The sequence below is a fragment of the Rutidosis leptorrhynchoides genome, chromosome 3 (genome assembly GCF_046630445.1).
Source record: "Rutidosis leptorrhynchoides isolate AG116_Rl617_1_P2 chromosome 3, CSIRO_AGI_Rlap_v1, whole genome shotgun sequence".
Lineage (NCBI taxonomy): Eukaryota > Viridiplantae > Streptophyta > Magnoliopsida > Asterales > Asteraceae > Rutidosis > Rutidosis leptorrhynchoides.
Genome location: NC_092335.1, coordinates 101290394 through 101310645, shown reverse-complemented (window position 1 = coordinate 101310645; position 20252 = coordinate 101290394).

The following is a 20252-nucleotide window of genomic DNA, read 5'->3' as shown; positions in this document are numbered from 1 at the left end:
CGAAAGAGATTTTAAATTATTATATTATCATGATATTATGATGTACGAATATCTCTTAATATGATATATATATACATTAAATGTCGTTACAACGATAATCGTTACATATATGTCTCGTTTCAAAATCATTAAGTTAGTCGTCTTGTTTTTACATATGTAGTTCATTGTTAATATACTTAATGATATGTTTACTTATCATAATATAATGTTAACTATATATATAACCATATATATGTCATCATATAGTTTTTACAAGTTTTAACGTTCGTGAATCACCGGTCAACTTGGGTGGTCAATTGTCTATATGAAACCTATTTCAATTAATCAAGTCTTAACAAGTTTGATTGCTTAACATGTTGGAAACATTTAATCATGTAAATATCAATCTCAATTAATATATATAAACATGGAAAAGTTCGGGTCACTACAGAAAAAATTGAGAAAATTACCAATTTTCTGATGAATCGGATCCCGACGAGGATTCCGATGATTTTATAGAAATTAACCAGACTCAATTTAATAAGGCAAAAGAAAATAATAAGGGAAAAGGCATCAAAATAGAGAAACCTGATTCCAACCCCGATGAACTTTATGTGTATCGTAAACACCCGTATTTCTTAAATTTTAACTATAACCCGGGAACATCTAAGCCACCAGGTTTTTCTAAACCATTTGTGAAAATGACAGCTCATATTAGAGGAACACCATATATCCCTAGAAAGTTAGCAAAACGAACCAAGTCCGAGGAGGAAGAAACGAGTGAGTCGGAATAAAGAGTTGTAATCATGTTGTGTAATATATGTATTGTAGTGTGCTTGTACTTTTATTTATATGTAAAAATTGCTTGTATTGTTTGTTAATTGTCTTTTACGAATCTAATCATCGTCTATTTTACAGTATAAAAACACAAAATGAATGTTAAGGATAGACGACCAAATATTTTAGAAGACCTACCAGGGGATATGATTGATGAAATCTTGTCTAAAGTTGGTCAGAATTCATCGGCACAATTATTTACGGCGAGATTAGTCTGTAGAACATTTGAAAGATGTTCCAAGCATGCCTTAGTTTATAAAAGGCTTTCCTTCGATAGATGGTGTATATCACATTGGGGAGACCCTAAGTTATGCCGTGTTTTCTTTAAGGCATTGAGTGCGGGAATCTCAAATGCAATTTTACGCTACGGGTTGAGAGCCTATTTTGACTCCACATATCCCAACATAGGACTTCGTGCATTAGAAAGAGCTTCAAACATGAAATTTAAAGAAGCATGTTATGCTTACGGATTAGTAATGTTCGCTTCTCACCAAATTGAGAAAAAGAACACCGGGTTGCAACTTCTGAATAAAACATTCCCACAGGTGACGGATTCAGTAGTTGGGGTGAGAAATAAGATTTTTAGATAATTACGGGGCTGTTGGGCATTACGTAACCCCCGTCCTTTTGACGACGTTACAACATGCTGCCTAGCCAATGGCCATAACGCTTATTTTCCACAAGACCAAGGATGGGAAATAATATTAGTAAAACCCGAATGCATGAATTGTTTCTGGAACTATGAATTACGTGTCTTTATTTCCTTTGCTGAACGACTTGCGCTTAACTAGAATTGTCTACACAACTGCCTTGTATCAAAGTTACTGTGTACTATATTTCATGCTATATGTAAAATAGCGGTATTGTAAGTTTGTAAAATATTGTATAAAAGTTTGAACGCGAAAATATATTGTAATCAATTTTTCATATAGAATTGTAGTAGTTAAATTGTATATTAGCTACTAAGTATGAACTTAACGGGTAGGTAGTACCCGAATTAAAACTTATAAAACGCTAATATGAAGAAAAAGCTTTTAAAATGAGTTCATATTATGCTACGAAATACTATTGACTACTCATAATATTCTATATAATTTACTTAATTCTTTTGGCTATTTTTGAAGGAAATGGCACCGACTACTCGTCAGAATTTGAACATGAACGAGGAAGACTTTCGTGTTTTTCTTGCAGCAAATATAGCCGCAGTACAAGTTGCGATGCAAAACAACAATAATACTGAATCCAGTAATGGAAATAACGCCACCAGAAATCGTGTAGGATGCTCCTACAAAGAATTCACTGCCTGCAAACCTTTGGAATTTGATGGAACCGAAGGACCAATCGGATTGAAACGGTGGACCGAGAAGGTCGAATCGGTGTTTGCCATAAGTAAGTGTACTGAAGATGACAGGGTGAAGTACGCTACGCATACCTTCACAGGTACTGCGTTAACATGGTGGAACACCTATCTCGAGCAGGTGGGACAAGATACTGCTTACGCACTACCGTGGTCAACATTCAAACACATGATGACAGAGCAGTACCGTCCCATAAACGAGGTCAATAAGCTCAAAGTAGAGCTTAGAGGATTACGAGCACAAGGATTCAATATTACCACATATGAACGACGATTCACAGAATTGTGCCTATTGTGTCCAAGAGTGTTCGAAGATGAAGAAGAGAAGATCGACGCATTTTTAAAAGGGTTACCAGAAAGGATTCAAGAATATGTAAGTTCAAACGAGCCCACCTCCATACAAAAGGCAAGTCGAATGGCTCACAAACTAGTGAACCAGATTGAGGGTAGGATTAAAGAGCAGGCGACCGAAGAAGCCAACATGAAACAGGTCAAGAGAAAGTGGGAGAAAAACAGTGACAAGAGTCACCAATACAACAACAACAATCACAACACCATTAGCAACAACTATCCCAATAACCGCAACATCAATCACAATCCCAACAACAACAACAACAACTACAAAAATCGTCCCAACAACAATAACAACCGCAATAACAATTCCTATAACAACAAGAATCAGAAACAGCCATGCCAAAGGTGTGAAGAATACCACCAGAATGGGTTCTACATGACATTTTGCACCAAGTGTAAAATAAATGGTCATGGTGCGACGAAGTGTGAGGTCTACAGCCCAATGAATAACAGAATTAAAAGAACAGATAATGTCGGAATAAATAATGCCGCCGTAGTTTGTTTTGGATGTGGAAACCGGGCCACTTTAGTAGAAATTACCCGAATTAGGGGAATACAAATGGGCAAGGCCGTGGAGGAGTTTTCAATATTAATACGACAGAAGCGCAGGAAGACCCGGAGCTTGTTACAGGTACGTTTTTATTGACAATAAATCTGCTTATGTTTTATTTGATTCGGGGGCGGATATAAGCTATATGATTAGAGATTTTTGTGCTAAATTAAGTTGTACAATGACGCCTTTGGATAATAAATTTTTACTCGAATTAGCAAACGGTAAAATAATTACAGCAGATAATATATGTCGGAATCGAGAAATTAAACTGGTTAGCGAAACGCTTAAGATTGATTTGATACCAGTAGAGTTAGGGAGTTTTGATGTGATAATTGGTATGGACTGGTTGAAAGAGGTGAAATCAGAGATCTTTTGTTACAAAATTGCGATCCGCATTATGCGCGAAAAGAGAAAACCCTTAATGGTGTACGGAGAAAAGAGCAACGCGAAGTTAAATCTTATTAGTAGCCTGAAGGCATAAAAACTAATAAGAAAAGGTTACTATGCCATTCTAGCACACGTCGAGAAATTTCAAACTGAAGAGAAGAACATCAATGATGTTCCCGTCGCAAAAGAATTTCCCGATGTATTTCTGAAAGAATTACCGGGACTACCTCTACACCGATCCGTTGAATTTCAAATAGACCTTGTACCAGGAGCTGCACCAATAGCTCGTACTCCATACAGACTCGCACCCAGTGAAATGAAAGAATTACAAAGTCAATTACAAGAACTTTTAGAGCGTGGTTTCATTCGACCAAGCACATCACCATGTGGAGCTCCAGTTTTGTTTGTCAAAAAGAAGGATGGTACATTCAGGTTGTGTATCGACTACCGAGAGTTGAACAAACTTACCATTAAGAACCGTTATCCACTACCAAGAATCGACGACTTATTTGATCAACTACAAGGCTCGTCAGTTTATTCGAAGATCGATTTACGTTCTGGGTATCATCAAATGCGGGTGAAGGAGGATGATATTCTGAAGACTGCTTTTAGAATGCGTTACGGTCATTATGAGTTTATGGTTATACCGTTTGGTTTGACTAACGCACCAGCTGTGTTCATGGACCTCATGAACCGAGTGTGTGGGCCATATTTGATAAGTTTGTCATTGTTTTCATCGATGACATACTTATTTACTCAAAGAATGATCAAGAGCACGAAGAACATTTGAGAAAAGTGCTAGAATTGTTAAGGAAGGAAAAATTGTACGCTAAGTTTTCAAAGTGTGCATTTTGGTTGGAAGAAGTTCAATTCCTCGGTCACGTAGTGAACAAAGAAGGTATACAGGTTGATCCGGCAAAGATTGAAACCGTTGAAAACTGGGAAACCCTGAAAACTCCGAAGCATATACGCCAATTTTTAGGATTGGCTGGTTACTACAGAAGATTCATCCAAGATTTTTCTAAAATAGCAAAACCCTTGACTGCATTAACGCATAAAGGAAAGAAATTTGAATGGAAGGATAAGCAAGAAAAAGCGTTTCAATTGTTGAAGAAAAAGTTAACTACGGCACCTATATTATCATTGCCTGAAGGGAATGATGATTTTGTGATATATTGTGACGCCTCAAAGCAAGGTCTCGGTTGTGTATTAATGCAACGAACGAAAGTAATTACTTATGCGTCCAGACAATTGAAGATTCACGAGCAAAATTATACGACGCACGATTTGGAATTAGGCGCTGTTGTTTTTGCATTAAAGACTTGGAGGCACTACCTATATGGAATCAAAAGTATTATATACACCGACCACAAAAGTCTCCAACATATATTTGATCAGAAACAACTGAACATGAGGCAGCGCAGGTGTGACGACTCGAAAATTTCTAACCAACTTTAAACTTAATCTTTATATGATTCTGACACGATAAACAAAGTCTGTAATGTTGAGTCTCAAAAATTTTGAACTAATTCATATATTCATTTAAACTTCGACCATTCCCGACGATTCACGAACCACTATTTGTAAATAGATTCATGTATATTTAAATATATGAAAATATAATAATAATTTGAAATATAATATTATATGATTTAAATATTAGAATTTATTATGTAAAATAAAAATAAAAAAAATGATATTATAATAATTATTATTTAAAATATATCAATATGTATAATTAAAGTATGTTTAATATATATATGTGATTTTGAACTTATTTAGTAACAACGTTGATCTGAAAATAAGATATATAAATGATAACTTTATTAATAATATCTTTAAAATCTACTTGATAAAATTTATTACTCTGTACCTAATTTTTCCTTTTACATTTTTACAAGTTAAATTTTTAATATGTAAATTATAATACACTTATATATGTATTTTGTTGAAATTTTAAAGTACACACTAGTTAACAACTTTCATTAAAAAGCATTGTCATTATACTTTGATTAACAAATGACCATTGAATGTACATGTTGAATCATTGACTTTTAAACGAATTTTGGTATAAGCTTTTGGATTATTTGTTTGTATTATGTATGAAATGATATCAAATAGATATATGTCGACATAATCTCACTGATTGCAAATAGATATTCTCTTATTACTATTTTTGATTGATCACCATAATTGATTCATTAGTACACATTTGTTTATTTTATTACCATGTTGGTTGTCTTCACTCAATTAAGAATCAAACGTGTTTTATAAATACATAAATAAATATATAGAAGCAGAGAATAGATATAGATATAAACCCATCACCATCTCTATTCTCTTCTTTCTTCTCTACTAACCATTTCATCACACTCACCCTTCTACTGCTCGTCTCTTTCTAATGCAGCCCAAGTCACCACTTCAACTCACTATTGTCGACTAACAATCATAAACGAATCCATTTGCAAGTGAATATTACTCCTTCGTGAACCACTCGTTCGCTACTCGATCTACAAATCAAAACATGTTTGTTTACTACTGATGTACGAAACAATCATCATACTACCTTTAAACCATCCTCTTCACCACAACCACCACAACCACCACTTCGATCTCCATGTCGATACAACTTGTTCTATGTTGAACCGAAGATAAACACCAATGGCCATCACTATCATCTTCAACCACCATTAACGAACCATCCTTGTTGCAACCACATATCACCATTATTTTCGAGTCCTAGCTCGAACAAACAACTACTATAACCCGTCAGTTTCTGTTTCTGCTTTCTTTCCTAATTGAAGCAAGAACCACCATCACAAGGTAATATTAAACTGCTCAGTTCTTGTTTTGTTTTCTCAAACCAAGCAGCTACTCCTGTCTCCTGTTTATTTTGCCATTCAAACCCACCATACCGCCATCACCTTGCTTGAGTTACAGCTGTAAATTGCAGTCTGTTACGGTTCCAGTTATGTACACATTCGAATAGCTATACAAAGGCTACCACATATATATATATACTTCTAAACAATTAATTATTTTCTCAACTTGCAAACCCACTTGATTAATTAATTGTGCTACTTTATCTATTGTGAGTCAAGATTATCAAACACATATGTCCACTAGGCATTAAAGGTAGATGAATGATGAATTGATCCGCTACTGCTACTACTATATATTTTTTTCAACCAAACACTCAATCACCAACCACTGCTGCTGCGATATACTTCTGTTTCCTTGTGATTGACACCTCATAACAAAACTGCAATATCTTCCTGTTTCACCGTTTATGTTTCAAGATGCAACACCATCGAGCAACACGAGCAACAAATCATAAAACTCACCACCTTCGGTCATTTAAACACCACCTTCATCACTATCATAAAACACCATTCAAAAGTCTATTGTTTCTATTGAACCACTCACCCAAACACAATTCAATAAATACATCATTTATCATTATCAAATATAACGATCACGCACCTGTGCAAACTGGTACCTCTAAATTCTTTCAAGTTCGGCCAACAATGAAAACCATTGTGATATCGATGCATATTCTTCGTTTTTTTTTCTTTTTCTGTTCTCTATTAATGAATATAAATGAAAGTGGGAATGAGCTATAACGATAAAGATGGGGGACGGATATATGATTAGATAATGACGGCTTTAAATTTCTGTATCGAATCCTACGTTTAATGATATAGGTTCGTGAATCCAAGGCCAACCCTGCAGTGTTCAGTATCGTCGTATGAATATTTTTACTACAAAATATCGTATCGTGAGTTTCATTACTCCCTTTTTAAATGCTTTTGCAATATATATTTTTGGGACTGAGAATACATGCCCTACTTTTATAAATGTTTGACGAAATAGACATAAGTACTTAAAAACATTCTATGATTAAGTTACGAGTACACCGAATATCCCCCTTTATAGTCTGGTAATCTAAGAATTAGGGAACCGAGCCCCTAATTGACACGAATCCTAAAGATTGATCTATGGGCCTTGACAAGCCCCAATCAGATAATTTGAACTGCTTTAGTACTTCAATTTTGGTATACAACTGCCAGCTTTAAAAGATATGGACCTGTTTGTGAGGTGTACACAACCGTCATATTTAAAAGAGTGGCCTGTTTGTATGCTTTTGCATGCCGTACGAAATGCCTGTATGCGGGGGATATTCTAGATTCATTTTTTGTTAATATCGATTACCAGGTGTTTATATATCGTATAAATGATTTTTACAGCAGTGAGCATACCTGCACAGATTGTTTTCGAAATATGAGTATCTTGTGGTCTATAAAAATTATGGAAATGAATATTGATTATGATAAACTAATGAACTCACCAACCATTTGGTTGACACTTTTAAGCATGTTTATTCTCAGGTATGAAAGAAATCTTCCACTGTGCATTTGCTCATTTTAGAGATATTACTTGGAGTTATTCATGGCATATTTCAAAAGACGTTGCATTCGAGTCATTGAGTTCAACAAGATTATTATTAAGTCAATTATAGATTGGATATATTCTGAAATAGTATGCATGCCTGTCAACTTTCGATGTGATGAAAGTTTGTCTTTTAAAAATGAATGCAATGTTTGTAAAATGTATCATATAGAGGTCAGAACCTCGCGATGTAACCAAATGTAATGTATTCGTCTAGATGGATTAGGACGGGTCGTTAAAGTAGGTGGATTGAGTTGTTGAATGATTATGACTTTGAGATTCGTTACCACCCGGGGAAGGCAAATGTGGTAGCCGACGCCTTGAGCAGAAAGGACAGGGAACCTATTCGAGTAAAAGCTATGAATATAATTATTCATACTAACCTTACTACTCAAATAAAGGAGGCGCAACAGGGAGTTTTAAAAGAGGAAAATTTGAAGAATGAAATACCCAAAGGATCGGAGAAACATCTTAATATTCGGGAAGACGGAACCCGGTATAGGACTGACAGAATTTGGGTACCAAAGTTTAGAGATGTGAGAGAAATGGTACTTGGGGAAGCACATAAAACCAGATACTCAATACATCCCGGAGCGGGGAAGATGTACAAAGATCTCAAGAAATACTTTTGGTGGCCGGGTATGAAAGCCGATATTGCTAAATACATAGGAGAATGTTTGACATGTTCTAAGGTCAAAGCTGAACATCAAAAACCATCAGGTCTACTTCAACAACCTGAAATCCCGGAATGGAAATGGGAAAATATTACCATGGATTTCATTACTAAATTGCCAAGGACTGCAAGTGGTTATGATACTATTTGGGTAATAGTCGATCGTCTCACCAAGTCAGCACACTTTCTGTCAATGAGAGAAAATGACAAGATGGAGAAGTTAGTACGACTATACTTGAAGGAAGTCGTCTCCAGACATGGAATACAAATCTCTATTATCTTGGATAGGGATGGCAGATTTGTTTCAAAATTTTGGCAGACATTATAGCAAGCATTGGGGGACTCGTCTAGACATGAGTACTGCCTATCATCCACAAACCGATGGGCAGAGTGAAAGGATGATACAGACCCTTAAAGACATGCTACGAGTATGTGTTATTAATTTTGGAAACAGTTGGGATCGACATCTACCGTTAGCAGAATTTTCCTATAACAACAGTTACCACTCGAGTATCGAAATAGCACCGTTCGAAGCACTTTATGGTAGAAAGTGCAGGTCTTCGATTTGTTGGAGTGAAGTGGGGGATAGACAGATTACGGGCCCAAGGCTAATCCAAGAAACTACCGAGAAAATCATCCAAATTCAACAACGGTTGAAAACCGCCCAAAGTCGACAAAAGAGCTACGCGAACATTAAAAGAAAAGATATAGAATTTGAAATTGGAGAGATGGTCATGCTTAAGGTTTCACCTTGGAAAGGTGTTGTTCGATTTGGTAAATGGGGGAAACTAAATCCAAGGTACATTGGACCATTCAAGATTATAGATCGTGTCGGACCAGTAGCCTACCGACTTGAATTACCTCAATAACTCACCAATGTACATAATACCTTCCACGTCTCAAATTTGAAGAAATGCTTAGCCAAAGAAGATCTCACTATTCCTTTAGACAAAATAAAAATCAATAAAAAACTACAATTCGTTGAAGAACCCGTCGAGATAATGGATCTTGAGGTTAAAAGACTCAAGCAAAACAAGATACCGATCGTTAAGGTTCGATGGAACGCTCGTAGGGGACCCGAGTTCACCTGGGAGCGTGAAGATCAGATGAAGCTGAAATACCTGCACCTATTTCCAGAAGATGCGTCAACATCTCCAACTTCTTAAAATTTTGGGACGAAATTTATTTAACGGGTAGGTACTGTAGTGACCCAAACTTTTTCATGTTTATATATTAAATGAATTTGATATTTACATGATTAAATGTTCCCAACATGTTATGCAATCAAACTTGTTAAGACTTGATTAATTGAAATAGGTTTCATGTAGACAATTGACCACCCAAGTTGACCGGCGATTCACGAACGTTAAAACTTGTAAAAACGACATGATATATATATATATATATATATATATATATATATATATATATATATATATATATATATATATATATATATAACATAATATTATGATAAGTAAATATCTCACAAAGTATATTAACAAAGAGTTATATGCATAAAATGAAACTACTGAGTTAAAGGAACTCGAAACGATATATATATATATATATATATATATATATATATATATATATATATATATATATATATATATATATATATATATATATATATATATATATATATATATATATATATAACGATTATCGTTATAACGACATTTTAATTAAAATAGATACATATGTATTGTATTAGGATATTAACACACTATGTTTAACATGATAAAATGATAATTAAATGTATCATTGAGTGTATTAACAATGAACTACACGGGTAAGACGAGACTACTAACTTAAGGGTTTTGAAACAATATATATATGTAACGATTATCGTTGTAATAACATTTTAACATATATATATGATATTAAGATATATTAATACACCATGTTATCATGTTAACATAACAATTTAACATCTCATTAGATATAATAAACAATGGGTTAACTACATTAAATGAGATCGTTAACTTAAAGGTTTCAAAACAACACTTACATGTAACGACTAACGATGACTTAACGACTCAGTTAAAATGTATATACATGTAGTGTATTAAGATGTATTAATACACTTTTGAAAGACTTTAATACACATATCAAAACACTTATACTTATCAAAGTTGGTCACAATTACATTCTCATTCGTTTTCATCAACAATTCTACTTGTATTCATCCGTATTCGTACTCGTACAATACCCAGCTTCTAGATATATTTACTATTGGTATATACACTACAATGATTAACTCTTAGCAGTCTTAATGAGTCACCTAAACATGTGGGAACCATCATTTAACATCTAGCATGAAATATCTCACAAAATTACAAACTAATGGAGCCTATATGGAAGCACTAAGATCACGTCCACTTTCACTCACACAAACACTTTCAATTTTTTAAATTTTCTTGAATCAAACTAATCTCTCTCAAGTTTTCTCTCATTGTTCTAAGTGTTCTTCATCATTTTCTTCATAATCTAGCTCAATCTAGCTCAATCTATCTAACCGGCCTAGATCAACTTACAAAACATCTACTCAAGAACACATCAAGAACACTTTCAAGTTTACTAGTTTACTTCCAAGCTTTCTAATCTATTCCAAGTAATCATCCAAGATCAAGAAACCTTTGTTATTTACAGTAGGTTATCTCTCTAATTCAAAGTAATACTCATATTCAAACTTTGATTCAATTTCTATAACTATAACAATCTTAATTCGAGTAGAAATCTTACTTGAACTTGTTTTCGTGTCATGATTCTACTTCAAGAACTTTCAAGCCATCCAAGAATTCTTTGAAGCTAGATCAATTCTTGTCACTTCCAGTAGGTTTACCTACTAAACTTGAGGTAGTAAGGATGTTCATAACATCATTCGATTCATATATATATATATATATATATATATATATATATATATATATATATATATATATATATATATATATATATATATATATATATATATATATATAACTATCTTATTCGAAGATTTAAACTTGTAATCACTAGAATATAGTTTAGTCAATTCTAAACTTGTTCGCAAACAAAGTTAATCCTTCTAACGTAACTTTTAAAATCAACTAAACACATGTTCTAGATCTATATGATAAGCTAACTTAATGATTTAAAACCTGGAAATACGAAGAACACCGTAAAACCGGACATACGCCGTCGTAGTGAAATCGGGGGCTGTTTTGGGTTAGATAATTAAAAACTATGATAAACTTTGATTTAAAAGTTATTCTTTTTTTGGAAAATAATTTTTCTTATGAACATGAAACTATATCCAAAAATCATGGTTAAACTAAAAGTGAAAGTATATTTTTCAAAATGGTCATCTAGACGTCGTTCTTTCGACTGAAATGACTACCTCTTACAAAAATGACTTGTAACCTGTAACTATGACTATAAACCATCATTTTTTATGTTTAGTTTCATAAAGTCAAGTTCTATACGAAACCATAGCAACTGGATTCATTCAAAACGGATTTAAAACGAAGAAATTATGAGTAAAACAAAATTGGTAAAAATTACTAGTTTTAGCTACGTGAAACTTTGTAACAAATCTATACTAACCATAACTTAACTAACTTATATTGTATTATACATGTATTCTAACATATATTATGTAATCTTGATAGACAATAGACACGTATACAATGTTTTGACATATCATATCGACGTCATCTATATATATTATTTGGAACAACCATAGACAGTCTATATGCGGTAATGATCGAGTTAGCTATACAGAGTTAAGGTTGATTCCAAAATAATATATATACTTTGAGTTGTGATCGAGTCTGAGACTTGTATACACTAGGTCGTGGATTGATTCGAGATATTATATTGATTTATTTCTGTACTACTAACTGTGGACTACTAACGTTGGACTGTTAACTTAACAAACTTAAATCGTTAAAACGTAATAAAATATGGTATGAATATATTTCTATCATACTTTGATATATGTATATATTTGTTATAGGTTCGTGAATCTACCAGTGGCCAAGTGTTATTTTCCGACGAAGGAAAAATCTGTGAAAGTGATTATAGTCCCACTTTTAAAATCTAATATTTTTGGGATGAGAATACATGCAGTTTTATAAATGTTTTACAAAATAGACACAAGTACGTGAAACTACATTTTATGGTTGAATGATCGAAGCAGAATATGCCCCTTTTAGCTTGGTAGCCTAAGAATTAGGAAACTGGCCCCTAATTGACGCGAATCCTAAAGATAGATCTATTGGGCCCAACAAGCCCCATCCGTTGTTGCGGATGCTTTAGTACTTCGAAATTATCATGTCTGAAGGATGTCCCGGAATGATGGGGATATTCTATATGCATCTTGTTAATGTCGGTTACCAGGTGTTCACCATATGAATAATTTTTTATGCAGATTGCTATTATGCATGCATGTTGTTTATGAGAAATGGAAATATGTAATCTTGTGGTCTATTAATACGATTTGATAAATATATAGGTTAAACCTATAACTCACCAACATTTTATTGATGTTTTAAGCATGTTTATTCTCAGGTGATTGTTAAGAGCTTCCGCTATTGCATACTAAATTAAGGACAAAATTTGGAGTTCATGTTTGTACGATATTGTTTAAAAACTGCATTCAAGAACTTATTTTGATGTAACATATTATTATTGTAAACCATTATGTATTGGTCATGTGTAAACGATATATTGTAGATTATCATTACTTGATAATCTACGTAATGCTTTTTAAACCTTTATTGATAAAATAAAGGTTATGGTTTGTTTTAAAATCGAATGCAGTCTTTGAAAAACGTCTCATATAGAGGTCAAAACCTCGCAAAGAAACCAATTAATATGAAATGTTTATAATCGATATGAACGGGACATTTCAAGACGGATAACAATAACCCAGATAGTGTCATAGCCGCCTACCGTTTTCAGTAGCTTCGTGATGAAATCCATTGTTATTCCTTCTCATTTCCATTGTGGGGTTTCGGGTTGTTGAAGTAACCCAGATGGCTTTTGGTGTTCGGTCTTTGACCTCAGACACTTCCCAACATAAGTAGCAATGTCCTTTTCTCATGACCTTTTGTGCCTTCATGCAACTAATAAGGTTCAGATTCGGGCTACTTCTCTCCCCGTAAACTATTAATGGCTCACCATTCTCGCAAGGTATACGAATAATCTTCTCACTATAAATAACTTTCGCTTTCATCCTTGAAAGCCAGTTCGTTCTAACTATTACATCAAAGCTTCCTAACCTGATGAGTATTAGGTTAATCCTAAAGTCCATTCCAACTATTACATCAAACTTCCCAAATTGATGGATGTTAGGTTAATCTTAAGGTTCATTCCAACCAAATCTTATTATACTACCGTGAAAAATTCTATCTTATTATACTACCGTGAAAAATTCTATCAATCTTCTCAAACAACATCTGCTTGTGCGTAGGTAACTAATCTTTTCCAACTACTACTTTAAAACTTTCAAGTTTTGTTGACATGAGGTCATCTCCAAATGACCCTCCTGTTAATTTTAAGGTACTACCTTGAATTATTCCTCTATCTCTGCCAGCTTACAATTAGCTTGTCCTATAGAATACTTAACTCTCATGGTTGTTAATGGCTTATTAGTCATAACACTAAGGTTCTTAGATATAAGGTTTCTATCTCTCTAGTATTAAACAACTTCGAGACAATAAAACGCTGTGACGAAATGTACCCTAACTAAAATCAGGATCCATGTGAGTCTCCATAGCTGAGATAATGATTGCTCTACTGCAAGTAAGTCCAAAGTTTTTCCTATTTGAGAACTTTTTCCTTAAGTGTCCAGGGTGGCTATATCTATAACAAATTTTCGGGTTATCAATTCTGCAATCAAGGCCCTTCTTGTATAGTATCTGGGCTACGTGGTTATTCTTTCCCTACTTCTAACAGACCATAATGCGTAAACTCAAGTGGTTCCTACCAAAATTTTCTTTGAATCACTTCATATTCCTTATGTAGTAACATTGGAACTTCTGCATGATTTACTTCAATATAATCACGCTGGCCGGGTGTCATTATATTGTACTAAATCGTACGTTCATTCCAATATCACTCCATATGGTCAATGTAACGTGATCACTTCAAGTTCTACTCAATTTCATCTAACGGGGCTTTATCTGTGCTACCTCAAAACAAAATCTACATAATTAATCTCACGGCTTCTCGGTGTGGGTGCGTAGGTTCCGTAGGTCATGCATCAATGCCTAAATGTCCCGAAATTTTCTTCAAAATGTTCGGGTTCAGGTAATGTCGTTAGGTTCCTTTATAGAAATTCAATCTGGGTCTCTTGTCAAGTTGTACGTGTAGCAAGTAGTAATACGATATGTCTTAAGGCGACTCCCAAGTCTTTGGGTATATCTGAGCATCAGTAGGAGGCACTCTGACCTTGTGAAAGGAGATGCCTTCCTGACTTCTCCAATGCCTAAGAGTGTTAGGGACTTAAGTCCAGAAGTGTCGTTAGATCGTCGAGTAGTGGTGAAGAATGAAAGAGATAAGTGACGGTCATGAAAGTGTACGGGATACAGGTCAACTTGCGGAAACTGAACAACCTTCTAATGTTCATACATTGTACGTAGCTAATTAGGGTGAGCTCGGGGGTGGGGCGAGGTGCGGTTACTCCGACAAGTCCTCACATATCTCCTCCTCCGAGGATCAACTTTAGTGGGCGTGTAATCCGAGGGGTACTCTTCCTAGATTGCGTGAAGTAATATTTCGATCTCTGGAACGGTGGAACGGTAGTAACAGGTGGATTACATTACTAGTCCTTAGGGTTAGACGAGTGGGAAAAGGGTTCAGAAAAACATCTGAACTAGAAAAGATAAATTTTCCAAGTCGGTACAGCGGATAGCAGACATGTAGCAAGAAACAGCATCAACAATAACCTAGGTAGACTATTGCAGTACACAAAACTGTAGTAGATAGTAGTGTCATGCAGTAGTATCAGGTAACCAGTAGCATGCAGTAGTAATAAGCAGTAACATGCAGTAATATATATAACAGTAGCATGCAGTAGTTTCGCAGAAACAAGTAAACGAGCAAGTTGTAGATTAGTTCTATTAGTGAATCATACTCGACTCGGTCAAGACACATTAATGCAACCAAATTCCCTACAACCAATGCTCTGATACCAAATGTGATGCCCCGTACAAAATCAACGTGTACGGATCATCAACACAGGTCCATTGTGTAACATCCCGCGTTTTTCCGTTAAATTTATTTTTAACACCGTCTTTTTTTTTAAAATAATATCCCTCGTTATTTAATTTTAACGTCACCCGTTTACACGAGCGTTTTTTTTAAAATATTCGATCGGTTAAATCCCGCACCCGCTTTGAAACTCGAGGGACCGGAGTTGCCAAATGGGCAAACTAGTTGACTAGGTCAACTAGTCAACCCATTTTTCCACCATTTCCATCATCTCCCTCTCCCTCTCTTTCTCTCTTTCTAGCAAGAACACACACAAACCCCAACTTCATAGATTCATCATCTAAATTCGGATCGGGAAGCAAACTTCAAAACAAATTACATATTCGTGATCCTCTCATCATCCTCTTCGATTTGGTACCAATTTCATCCATTTTGGGTAACATTTCTAAAACACTAAATTTCTCTAAATTCGTTTTATATACTTGAAATTGTGTTAGTTAGTGTCTATGGCTCGTGTATAACATGAATATATGTTTGGTTTGCTCGATTTGTTGTTTTTGGAGTAACTAGCATGAACTAGAAATGGGTGTGCTTAATCCTTGATTTTGGATGAGTTAATGTTGTTAGATTGTTAAAGTGCATGTTTTAATTGTGTTACTAGTATCACTAGCTTCGTTTTGATGCGTAGGTTGATTAAAGAAACTTCAAAAACATGAATATTGAATTTTGCGGATTTTGGTTAGGGTTTGATAGACTTAAAACAAGCTTTTGATGTTTCGAATGCCATGAAATGTTATTAGTAAGTGTTTAGTTGTAATGTATGCTTCATTACCTTCAAAACGGCACATCGTATGTGTAAATTGGATTCCCGAATCATAAAATACGTTTTACGAACTTGAAACTTTGAAAATAAACTTTTCTTGATCAATTGACGAGTTTTCAGTTATTGTAAATGATGTTTTTGATTGATGATACATGTTTAGTTGTGTTCCTTGTCAAAAGAGCTTTCCAACGGTATAAGATACGCCTTCTAGTTGTTTACGGTTTGCGTTTTATGGTTGTTTGAAGTTTTGACCAAGACTTGAACTTTTGAAACTGACCAGGCACCAGACCACGTTATTTGTCGCGCCGCGGAGCAATTTGTCGCGCCGTGGCCCAAAGGGTGATTTTAGAACATGTTTTTCAGGCTTTCTGACCTTCAACATAGGCATTTGTCGCGCCGCGGAGCAATTTGTCGCGCCGCGACAATTGCCTGTTTCATCCGAACTTCAGCAAACTTGTTTTGGCCATAACTTTTTGACCGTAACTCCGTTTTCAATGAATCAAATATCGTTGGAAACGTAATAAGATTTCCTTTCTAATGGTAAGGTTTTGAAATGTCAACTCAAACTTTATTACAATCGTTCTAACATGCTTTTATACTTGATTCTTGCATGAAACTTGACAACGTGATTCACATGCTATACTATTCGAGTCGTAACGAGCCATAGGACTAATTGAACACATTTCACCCGACCTTGTGTCGTAACCGGTTAATTGATATAACTTACTTGTTTAGGTCAAGGCTAAGCAACTTTCATGCACACGTTTACTTGTTGAAGTACCTTTATACTCGTGCACTCGAGGTGAGATCATAGTCCCACCTTTTCAACAACTTTTATTCTTTTAAATCGTGGGCTGAGAAACATATACATTACATACTTATATACATTTCACATGTATATATACTTTTCATACTTTTATACTTTGAACACAAATACGAATACAAAGATACAGACGAGTTAGAACAAAAGTCCTCAATCCAATTATCATTAGTTCCACTTGCAGGGTGTAAGTGTAAGCGAGTGATTATGTTGTGTGGCCATACGGGTTTAACGAACCCTCATTCAGACGGTTCGCTACCGTTAGTGGATGAAATATAATTTCAACGTGCATAGTGTATGTTCTAACACTATATTCAAAATTCAGAGGGAAGATTCAGTTAAGCTTTGGTAATTGGGTGCTCGTAATACAAACTACATTCTTCGGAATAAATACGATTTGGATAATCATCTATACAAACTATTGTGGTTCAAAGTATACTTTTACAAATACATTTATGATCTCACCAACGTTTTTCGTTGACAGTTTTCTACATGTTTCTCAGGTTCATACATGGCTATTTGATACATGCTTCCGCGTACATTCATACTTGCTTGGGGTCAAGCATACATGCATACACTCTGATTTCATGCTTGGAGTCAAGCATACATACATACATACGCTAGGGATAGCACTTTTGGATTCAAACTTTTGTTTACATACTTACGCTATTTATAGCAACTGTGTTTTTCAACTAATTATGTCGCAAGTTATTTCATTTATACTTTATGACTTTTGTAAACTTAGACTTGCTGTCGAACGGTTTTGTAAACTAAACTTGCAAGTCTTGTACCTTTCAAATGAATGCGACATAATTTTGGTCAAACGAGTCTCATATAGGGACTACGACCACGTAACGGGACCTAAGTTAGCGGCGCCGTCAATGACGATTTTGTCGGGTCGCTACAGATGGTATCAGAGCGTTGGTTGTAGGGAACTAGGATGTGCATTAGTGTGTCTAACAGAGTCGTTAGGACGCATTAGTGAGTCTAGACTACAACCGGATAGTTAGCATTTGCATTCTGACATACATTGCTATAGATAGCACTTACTTGACTACTTGTGCATTATACTTGAATCATTCTTAGGCAAACTTTTTAATGGTACCCAACCTTCATCATACGAACTCGTATTCCGCCAATTTTTGGTAAAACACGTGAATTCAAGATTCATACGCGTACGGATGACCGCGACTTCGTTAGCTACTCTAGCTCGGGAACTCAAATTCTTTGGTTGTTATCCACCCCGTCTTAGCTTACTATCCATGAGTATTGTAAAGTCACTGTCACTACTCTAGGTGAGTATCGTCATCACTATTTATCGCTACGGTTGCGTACTACTCGCTATCATGACTCGTTACTCTTTTCATACCTAACTACTTTATTGTCTGATTCGAACCGCATTGACGTAAACAATCAACTATACACTTCCCTCGGGGAACTCATCTTCAGAGTTGCACCAATTCTTTCGATTTAATACGAGTCACGTTTGAGACGTCGTTACATTTTGTTTATTTTAGATTTTCGCGATGACACGAACTTGAACTCATGGAGTGATGTGGGAATGGAAGTATGATTTGGCGTAATATAACGACACTCGATCAACGTGGTTATATTACGGTAAGACATACCAAAGTTCTAGTGACACGTGATGGTGGTTAGACTCGATCAACCTAAACACCACCATGTGCCATGTACATGACTTCATCTTTTCAGGTTTGGACATCCGAAAACTCCGAGAATATTTATAACAACCATACCGGGGACACACCTTCGATTTTTGTCGAACTATACTTATGCTTCCGAATGAATTACCGATTCCATTCGACTTCAACCGTATGTCACACGGGTATACTAGCTCGTCCTCGCGCAGTCTTATTGACTAACTACAATTTACTCGTTATGCTCACATCGGGGCGGAAACTTCTCTTGCATCACCCTCGTAATTCCGGTTCAGGAAATCTTTATTTTAAACTTTCAATGGAGGGAGGGACTCTCCACGTAATACTAGTATTCACCTCGAGGGTGAATAGTTCCGACGAACGTTTTTGGAAACCGACGAATCTTCCGCGACGCGAATTTTCTTGAGAAACTTGTCCTAGCTAACGTTTTCAATTCCTAGCAAACGTGTTCAATATGCCTTAGGGAAATATACCCCGTTTCGGATCGAGATCCTCGTTTCACTTCTAGATTTTGGAGTACCTTACAAAAAGCCTCGGGACCGCATTTAGACATGAGTACCGCGTACCATCCACAACCCGACGGACCGAACAAACATACGATTTGAGTCTTGAAAACCATAATACGAATTTGTATTACCAACTTCAAATTTACTTGAGAAAAGTATTTTCCTTTAACCGAATCCTCGTACTACAATGATTTTCATTCGAGTTTTAACGTCACTCCTTTTGAAACCACACGTGACCGGAAACGTCATTCTCTTTTGTCGAACAAAGTAAACGATGATCAATTCACCGGGGCCGAGTTTATTCATGAGCAACCGAGAAAATTTATTCATATTCAGGTAAAACCCTACGCGACTCGTAATCACCAAGAGTTACGCCGATGTTAGACGTAAACATTTCAAATAAACCGCGTCACGTTAAGAGTCGCACCTTGGAAAGGTACAATCCGTTTCGGGAAAACGTAGGAAGCTAAATCCGCAATATTTTGATCCTTTAAATTCTTGGGGTGTTTTGGACCCGTCGCTAGCCGTTTAGATTTTCCGGCTCATTTCGAGTCTCCGTTTATCCTACATTCGATGCATCAACTCAAAGACGTGTTTTGCGAAACGAGAACTTGTTATCTCCTTTGATGAAC